Below are 9,623 nucleotides of genomic sequence, written 5' to 3'. Positions count from 1 at the left end.
GGATCGGTTGATGACGTGCGGACATTGCAAAAGCAACATTCATGATCTCATCAAGAAGGACATCAATCTTGTCAAAGTAATCCAAGTAATGCTAGTTCGCCGGGTCCTGCCATGCCAACATCGACCTCTCCGTATGTGGGAGTTCAACCCGGAAGGACCAAGAACTGTTCAGCACTTCTTTGGCATGATGGTTGAAGGGATGTATCAATTATTCTTGGATCACGAATAAAGTGTCCGGACACAACAGAGGATGTAGGCCTCGATTGCAACCATCCGGATACCCAGGTAAGTAATTCCACAACCAAACATGCTGTCATTATATTTCTCACAACGTTATCCTGAAAAACCATCCTTGGCCAGGGCTGGATAAGAAAGGCAGAGAGGATCAGGTGTTCGGCCCCTCTTCCCAAAGATTCAGCGGATCCGGTATTAACCAGGATGCTGGCTCATGCACCTTATCAAGTGCCAGCAGGGAAGGACAAGGAGAGGAATGGGGAAGCCGAAAGCGGATTTCACGCTGGAGGTACGTTACGCACCATAACTGTAGAAATTGGTACTCCACGTCGTAGGATGAACGGGGACGAGAATCTAGTATCCCCTCTCCCCACGGGAAGAAAAGGCCTCCCCCGAAGACTTGGAAGCAGAGGTCTCCAAACGAGGGAAGAAACCTTTTTCAGGGGGCCCTGCCCCAGAGGGCAACATTGCTGCACAGCGCTCACAGGGGGGCCAGCCGTTAACCGAGCCGTAAGTGAAGAAAGGTGCTTTGTAAGCATACCCTATTCTTTTCCTGAGAATAACGACTGAGACGTATGTTTTGCAGTTCGGCTTATAGCCTCCCTCAACAATCTTCGTCCTCGAGGGATCTTCTTCCGGAGATGATGGAGAGCGAAATGCCTCCTCCTACTTCTCCACCTCATAAGGCGGACGACCCTGAGGTGTCGTCCTGGAGGATCTCTCTCGATCCGCAAAGGCCAGAAGGTAACTCTTCGGCCGCCCGAGGTCCAGGGTGTTCGACTCCTAGAGAGACCAACAGAAAAAGCCCTGGACTGTCCGGTATACGGCCGAACACATTGACGGGTCTTCTGGGGCAAGCGCCTATCTCAGAGGCGCATCATACCTTAATGGGTACGGTGGTTGAGATGATTTCGTCTGCAAAAAGCGGGTTGAATGAAGCTTATACGAGCCTGCTAAGAGGCTTTGAGGTACGCAATGTGATATTTTTTTTGATTGTATCGTAAATGCAAGGTGCACTATGTATAGATAGTAGCCCCTGAGACTCTGGTTGCCATCCAAACAGGGCGATCAGAGGATCAAAAATAGAAATAATCTCAAGTAACGATTTTGCCAATTTTGTACACAGGCGGCTGCAGCCCCGGCAGCTGCCCGGGCTGCCGAATTTGCCGAACTGAAGCGGCAACTTGATGTGGCGGATGAAGACATCACGCTTGTGAACAAGCGGCTTGACGAGGCACATGGTATGTATATTTGGGTGGTCAGCGAATATTAATACGAGCATGATGCTGGGATTTATAATATGCTTTGACTGCAGATGGTGCTGCCGCCGTGGAAACCCTTTGGGCTGAGCTTGCCCAGGCCAAGGAGCAAGCCAGGAGAAGCAATGCGGCTGCCGAGAAGGCAGCTGATGAATTAAAAGCCGAACAGGCTGCTCATCGCCAAAGTGAGGATAGAATGGCCAACATGGCTCTTGAGCTACAGAATGCCGCTAGCCGATATGAGCTTCTCGAAAGGGAAAACCAAGCGAAAATGGCTGACCTAGAAAAGGCCTTACAGGCAGCAAAGGAAACTTGCTCTGAGATCAAAGCGGCTCGGGAGGAGCTCCGGCGAGCCGGTGAGATCACGGCTGGGAAGCCCTTTTTATTGCGAACTAAATTCGGTGATCCAAAGTATGCCCCTCTTGATCAATTGTGGAGTTCTCTAGATGCATACTTGGATTTGTGAAAGAGTGCTGCCGATGCGACACAGTATTTCCGAGATCAAGAAGATCATGAAGCAAAAATATTGTTCTGGTCACAGTTCAGTACTCCAAGGCGTCCGCTGCTATTGAACGAGCAAATGGTCGAATGGGCCGAGCTCCATAGGTTATCCGGGCTTGCCATGAAGGCTGTCGTAGATCGCCTGTGGCCGGAGGAACCAAGTCCGGATAGTTATTTTTGTTTGGTGCAACAATTTATTTGTGCTGTGCCGCATATCGGCGCTGTCAAGCGGTCGGCGTGCATAGAGGGTGCGCGGATGGCCCTTGCCCGTGTTAAGACATACTGAGTGAGGATGGATGCCACCGATATTGCAACCAGGGGTCCGCCCGGGGGCCAGGACTCGCCCGAGCACTATTTTGAAGAAGTCCTAGAAGGTGCCCGTTTAATAGAGGCTAAGTGCTCAAAGAATATCATGTTCGAATGACATGTATCTTGATTGTAAAAACAATGCTTTTTTATAATAAAGGCTATATTTATACTTTTGCCCGTGAAATATTGTAGTGCCTCCTGTGCGGCCGTTTATGTATATATGTATATAACCTGAAAGTTTGCAGTCATCGGCTTCAACCCCCTCGCGTATAATGCGGGGGTGTTCGGTAAAAGCACGTAATCACACTTGATCCAACATCTTGATCCGTTAAGGAGGTGGTAGTGCGGCGAATGAGGCAATCAGACTATATAGCTTTAACACTTTCACTTAGCCATAGGAGTTTGACGGTGGGGCTACTATATAGCCCCTGGTATGTCCGTGTTTATCCGAATACGGTGCGTTTACATATGTGACCGGGAAACCGGTCCTTCGTTAATGCGGAGGAATCACGAAGATTCCGCTGCGAGTGGTTGACCAGTCTCTTGCTTTATCATGACAGTCAATTTTCGGCTTTCTCTACTAAGGTGCTCATCCAGATGAACCAGGGCACAATCGCAGTAGTTCTCCCTGTGCCACCTTAGCCGATAGAGCGGAACGTCGGGTAGCAAAACATGGGAGCTGGGCAAACCCAACTATTGACCAAAGACATGATTCGGAGCTAATGCATATAAGGCCAAACTCGCGACGCCGAACACTCCCGAAGGTATTCGGACTTTACAACATTTACTGGGCTGAATACATCCCTCGATAATGAGCCCTGAATTTCAAGGTACGTGCGTCAATCCGGCGTGATGAAAGAGTGCCTATGGTGAGAGCATAGATCTCAAAAACACACTGGTTGTTGCATCAGTAACGTATATTTTAGTACGGCGAATCATAAGCTCGCTAATAACGCCGGTATCCCTCTTGGTCATTTTAAGTGCCAGCAGGGTGTGGGACAACAAGAGACAATAAAAAGGTCTACACAGGGTCTTAATCTAAAAAGAAACCTTTGAACGGGGCCCTGCTGCACGTCTGCGCCTTTGTCTCCGTTGTGCCGTATCCTTGAAGGGTATAGCACGATGGTCATCTGTAAAAAAAAGAAAAACCCAGGTGAAAGAATGTGGTGTGACCGTGCGTAAAGTCGGTTTATCTTAATGAACCGTGAAACTGCAATCTCTTGAGTGTAAATAGGGTCAAGCCGAACTATGGACCTTTTGCATGCGGGCAGCCCCTTGCGCCACATATGGGGGCATAACCGTTAATCAAGCTCAGGTTTATCTGAGCTGCTACAACTAGGTGTGCGCCGAACACGTCTAGCCGTGTCCGTGGTCACAGAGACCGATGAGTTGCTCGGGTTGGAAAGGCCATTCCGTGATTCAGCTGCTAGAGCCGCGTGGACCGGGCATCTTGAGTTTGAGATAAGCGTAATGCAGGACTGCATTGAAATGAGCGAAGGCCGTTCTTTTGAGTAGTGCATGATAGCCGCTTCGGAACGGAGCAATGTTGAAGATTAGTTCTTCGCTTTGAAAGTTATCGGGAGAACCGAATACAACCTCCAACGTTAAATAGCTCGTGTAGCGGGCCTCTACGGCTGGTATTACTCCTTTAAAGGTAGTACTGCTTTGGCTGATTCTTGACGGGTTTATCCCCATCTTGCGGACAGTGTCCTGATATATCAGATTAAGACTACTGCCACCGTCCATGAGGACTCGGGTGAGATGGTATCCGTCAATTATTGGGTCGAGCACCAAGGCAGCCGAAGCTCCATGACGGGTACTAGTCAGATGATCCCTGCGATCGAAAGTGATCGGGCAGGCCGACCATGGGTTGAATTTGGGGGTGACGGGCTCTACAACATATACGTCTTGGAGTGTGCGTTTGCGCTTCCTCTTTGGGATGTGGGTGACATAAATCGTGTTTGCTGTTTTGACCTTCGGTGGAAATTTTTTCTGTCCCCCAGTGTTCGGCTGGCGAGGTTCGTCCTCATCTTCGCTTGGTGGCTCCTTCCCTTTTTGTTCGGCGTTTAGCTTGCCGGCCTGCTTGAAGACCCAGCATTCTCTATTGGTGTGATTCGCAGGTTTCTCGGGGGTGCCATGAATCTGACAGGACATGTCTAGAATTTATTTAGGCTGGACGGACCATCTCTGCTGCCCTTAAATGACTTTTTCTGTTGAACGGGTCTAGAGCCCTTGAATCTAGCATTTACCATTGTATTATCTGGGTTGTGTTCATTATTTCGACTTTTGTTTTTATTGCGTCATGTGCCTGGATCGCTGGTGCTGCTGCGGGTCAACCAACTGTCCTCGCCCGTGCAAAAGCGGGTCATAAGGGTTGTTAGGGCTGCCATTGTCCTTGGCTTTTCTTGTCCGAGGTGTCTGGCAGGCCATTCGTCCCGGACACTGTGTTTGAAAGCTGCTAGGGTTTCGGCATCTGGACAGTCGATGATTTGGTTCTTCTTGGTGAGAAATCTGTTCCAAAGCTTACGAGCTGACTCTCCGGGTTGTTGGGTTATGTGACTTAAACCGTCAGCATCTGGAGGTCGGACATAGGTCCCTTCAAAATTAGCCCTGAAAGCTTCCTCGAGTTCCTCCCAGCTTCCAACGGAATTTTTGGGGAGGCTTTTCAACCAGTGCCGAGCTGGTCCTTTCAACTTGAGGGGCAGGTATTTGATGGTGTGGAGATCGTCTCCGCGAGCCATATGGATGTGAAGAATAAAGTCCTCAATCCAGACCGCACGGTCTGTCATTCCGTTGTATGCCTCAATGTTTACGGGTTTAAACCCCTCTAGAAATTCATGATCCAGCACCTCATCGGTGAAGCCCAGGGGGTGTGCGGCACCCCTGTACTTGGCTTTGTCGTGGAATGGGTTCGACGGCTGTAGTGTTTGGTGTTAATTTTGACCTGGTAGTCGATCAGTATAGTCGGTTTGGTGGCCGTGATCCTGCATAGGAACACGTTTCCGAGATCCATAGGTGGATCTGGTTATGCCAACTCTTTTGTCCAGGTGCTCACGTAGATCGTGTTTCTGGTACTTGGCTGCGACCTCCCTTCCTTTATGGGGTACTGATTTGTGTGTGGTGTCATTAGCCGCTTTGTCTCGGCCACGAGGTGGCTGGTTTGGTAGATCGACCGTATTGTTTTTCGGCGGAATGGGCGCAATAGCCTCGTCGTCGAATTCGGGCAGCAGCTTACGTTTTGGGTAGCTCTTTGTCTGGCGATCACTGCCATATCTTTCCTCAGTGTCGATTACTTCGTTCCATCTGTGGTTCAGCGTATCCTGCGCGGCTTTAAGCTGTTGCTTCTGCTTCTTCAAGCTCCACGCGGTGGCAATAAGCCTCTTGTGGAGGTGCTCTTGTTCCAAGTGTTTTTCCGGGATGATGTGTGCATCGTCGTCCGGACTGTTCTCCTCTCTGGAGACAGGTTTATAAGTTTTGTCTTTGGCATCGCCGTGCTCGGACAGCAGCCCCAGACTGTGTTCGCCGTCTCCTTGCTCACCCTGCTCCGTCGCTGGGTCTACGGGGTCTTCGTTGTCTTCGGCATCGTCTGGGGTGTTATTCTTTCTTGTGCCGGTATCGCTGTTTTTGCTATGGCGGGGTTTAGAGCGGCGCCGCTAACATCGGTGCTTTGGGTGCTTCTCAGGAGTATTATCCTCCGTAGCATCCTTTTGATCCTCGCCATTGTTTTGTTTGGGTGTGTCCACCATATATATGTCATATGATGAGGTGGCTGTCCGACGCCCTATGGGCGGTGGTTCCTGTTCCTCTCCGGCATCGTTGTCCATACCGTCAATGTCTTCGGAGTCGAAATCAAGCATGTCGGTTAAGTCGTCGATAGTGGCTATTAAGTGGGTGGTGGGTGGTAACGAATTCCTTCGTCGTCCTCTTCCCACTCAAGCCGGACATAGTTCGGCCAAGAGTCTCCTGACAAGGAGAGAGATTTTAATGAGTTTAGCACGTCGCCCAAGGGCGAGTGCTGAAAGATGTTCACGGAGCTGAACTCCAAGATCGGTGCCCAGTTAGATCCGATGGGCGCGGATACGCGCGGTTTGGAGCCTATGGCCGGAAACGAGTCCGAGGGCCCGATGACACGGACCTCATTGGAAGTGAAATCTTTGTTCGGCTCTGTCGCCGTTGAGTGCACGGCTTCCGTGGCGGGATCCAACCTCCTGTCCTCGGATGGCACGATCTGCACTGGATTTAAAGCCAGGGCAGCAGTAGGTGCGATCTCTTGAACACCATCCGATGGCAGATCTAGGTCATGCTCATCGTGGCTGTAGGGTGTACCTGTCATGGGCTCGGATCCGTCGAAGATCCAGTCTTCGCGGATGTCGGCAGTGTAGTTCAGGCTTCCAAACCTGACCTGATGGCTAGGGGCGTAGCTATCGACCTGCTCTAGATGGCCAAGCGAGTTGGCCCGAAGTGTAAAGCCACCGAATACGAAGATATGTCCGGGAGGAAACCTCACCCTGGACCGTGTCGTTGTAGATGATTGAAGGAGCCATCAAGCCTTATTTCGACGTCAGTGTCGGTGTTCTGGGAACGGGGGTCCCTAGACTTGCCTGCCTACGGCGTGCGGCTTGGCTCAAGTGGTGGCCTAGTATGGCCCATCTTCATCAGCACAAGACTCAAGACCCTCACTAGGGGCCAAGCCTCGCGAGGCAGACGACACAAGACTTCCTCAGAAGCGGCCTCGCCAGGCAGGCTCGCGAGAAGGCGGAGAGATCAAGGCAGGATTCCTCGCGAGGTGCTCGTGATGCAAGCCATGACGATCGAGGCCAGGGGGGTGCCAGGCGGGCGCCGGCCTGCGCACTGTCCTTGTTTCCTCTTTCGTGCAAAGGGGGCAAGCACATGCGTGGAGTACCGAGGCATCAGGCAAAGGTTGTCATTTCAGTGCAACGAGACCAAGACCAGCGGAGTGGCAGGATGGAGGTCACCGTGGAGGCCAAGACAGCATCATCGACAGTGCTTTTGGCGGCCGAAGACCAACTTTAGTCAGGATAACTTGTACTAGATGTTCCCCTTCAAACTGGCCGTTGTTGGCGCCCTTCCCGCTCAATATTTGGGAAGAGGACTAGGGCCTCTATAAATAGGACTAGCCACCACAGTAGGAAGGGACGGACCCCCCCGGTCAAGTGCTCATTAGACCTAGAGGCGATCGAGCTCACCCAAGCAGTTCATCGCACCAGCCCAAGAACACCTCTCGCGAGGCTGTTCATCTCTTGTACTGTTCATCATCAGCCCCTGAGGCAATCCACCACACCACACACTGGAGTAGGGTATTACACCACAATGGTGACCTGAACCAGTATAAATCTTGTGTCCCTCATGTTGTTCGTCATTTTAGCCTAGATTCTCGCGAGACGATCAGACGTAGATTGGTAGGGGAAAGATCTATGTGCGCACCCCAGAGTTCAAACCTTAAGGGTCTGCCGGAACCCAACATCCGACATTTGGCGCGCCAGGTAGGGGTGCGCCGGAATATTCCTTCTTCCGTCCTGCGTTCCGCCGCTTCACCACCTCCATGTCCGGCGACCCGACGGCTAACTCCGACCGCTGGGCGGCATGGCCTGCCCATGCCGTGCCGCCTGCCCAAGGTGACCTCAACCCCGCACCTCAGGCATCCCGCGCCCCGCAGAATGCTGCGGGGCACGGGCGGCGCGGTCAGGCGTCGCCAGCCCTCACTCCACGGCAAGTACGATCGGCAGCGAGGGCCTCAAGCCACGCTGCGGCCACGACAATGCACACCCGGCGGGAGAAGGAAAACATGAAGGCCACGCTCACGGTGGCGCGAGAGCTGCTAAGGTGCAGATTGCAAGAAAGCGGCCGTGACATGCTGCTGGAGCGCATCGCCGAGCTCCTGGATGCCACTGCATCAGGGGCTCCCCCGTTCTGCGTCCAGCTTCCACCCTAGGCCCCGGGCGGATCACGAGACGGACCGATCCGCGCCCACGCATCCCCGAGCGCGCCTCAAGGCTTCATCAACACCGGCCTGGCCATCAGCGCCGGGCAGCAAGCTGCGCCGGCACCGCCCCTGGTAAGCAAGGGCATGCGCATCACTGCCTTTGGTCCCAGCAGGCCGCCACCCTACCGTCCCCAAGATGGAGCTTGAAGTCGAACTGCATGGCGCGCGGAGCACCACGGCGAGGCCTATGGGGTGGTGACCCCGGAGGCCTATGTGCCCCACATGGTGGATCGAGGGTACGCACTAGAAGAAGACCACGGCTCATTCCTCGGGCCAGGCTGGGAGGAAGAGGCCAGAAGGTGAGCTCTTTCAGGAGCCTCATGGGAGCCTTGACAACTATCGGGTATCGCTAATTCCTCAGGAGCAGGCTTATGCTAACCATGGGTCGCAGGAGGTTCAGGTCGCTGCAGCGAATGGCTGCCCCAGTGCGGCAATCTCCCTCCCCTCAGGAGGAGGGAACTTGGGGCAGCAGGAGAGGGGTCGGGAGCCAGGCTCCTCCCCACGGCACGCGGAGCAAGGCGTTCTTCGGAGGTAGGCCCTCTGCCGGGGAGGTGCCCTAGGGCCTGCCCCCGGCAGAGAACCCGTGGTCGTCTGGGGAACCACTGGCGTCCCTTTTTCCCCATTGGCGTCGTCCTGGTTTCCGGTCGCCGTCGATGGGGTCAAGGGTGGCGCAAGGCGGGGCCCTCATCTCGCGATATGAAGCAAGGCCAGTACCTGTGAAGAAGGCCCAGTGCCTGTGAAGCTCGCCGCCCGTGACAGTCTCACGTAATAATGAGTTGGGGCTGTACACGCCCCGGAGTGTCCGGAGAGCCGCCCTCGGGCCTCGGGGGCTCCCTCCCACGCCCAGTGGCAGCACTTAGCTCCGCGTTGGTGAGAAGACGTCGAAGACTAGACTAGGTGCCGGATGCGGCCTTTTGCTCTTGCTTTCTTTTTCATGCGAACAAGCTCTCTCGTTTTGGATCTAAGTTGAAGTCGAATTTGTGTTTGCGTATGCGGAGAGGGGTGTCGTGTCTTATTCATGTGCTTTCTCGTGCTCCGATTTCTGTTCTAATTGGAATTCACACTAGCTGCCTCCCTCTCGCGGGCCCCTCGCGAGTAGGGCAGGGCCCAGCATGTCCGCCCGCCGTCCTGCGGCTAGCGTTCGCACCAGCCAAGCTCTTGTTGCATGGTCGAATGGGATCCTCATGAGGCCCTCGGGTGGACACCGCGAGCCCGCGCGAGGCTCGCCAGGACAAAGGTAAAAACACGACAACCTACTCATCGCGAGAATCATGGCATCATGCAGGCACCCATCCGGCACCGATCTAGACAACACG

Source organism: Triticum dicoccoides, chromosome 1B (genome assembly GCF_002162155.2).
Source record: "Triticum dicoccoides isolate Atlit2015 ecotype Zavitan chromosome 1B, WEW_v2.0, whole genome shotgun sequence".
NCBI lineage: Eukaryota > Viridiplantae > Streptophyta > Magnoliopsida > Poales > Poaceae > Triticum > Triticum dicoccoides.
This window is presented reverse-complemented; position numbering follows the sequence as displayed.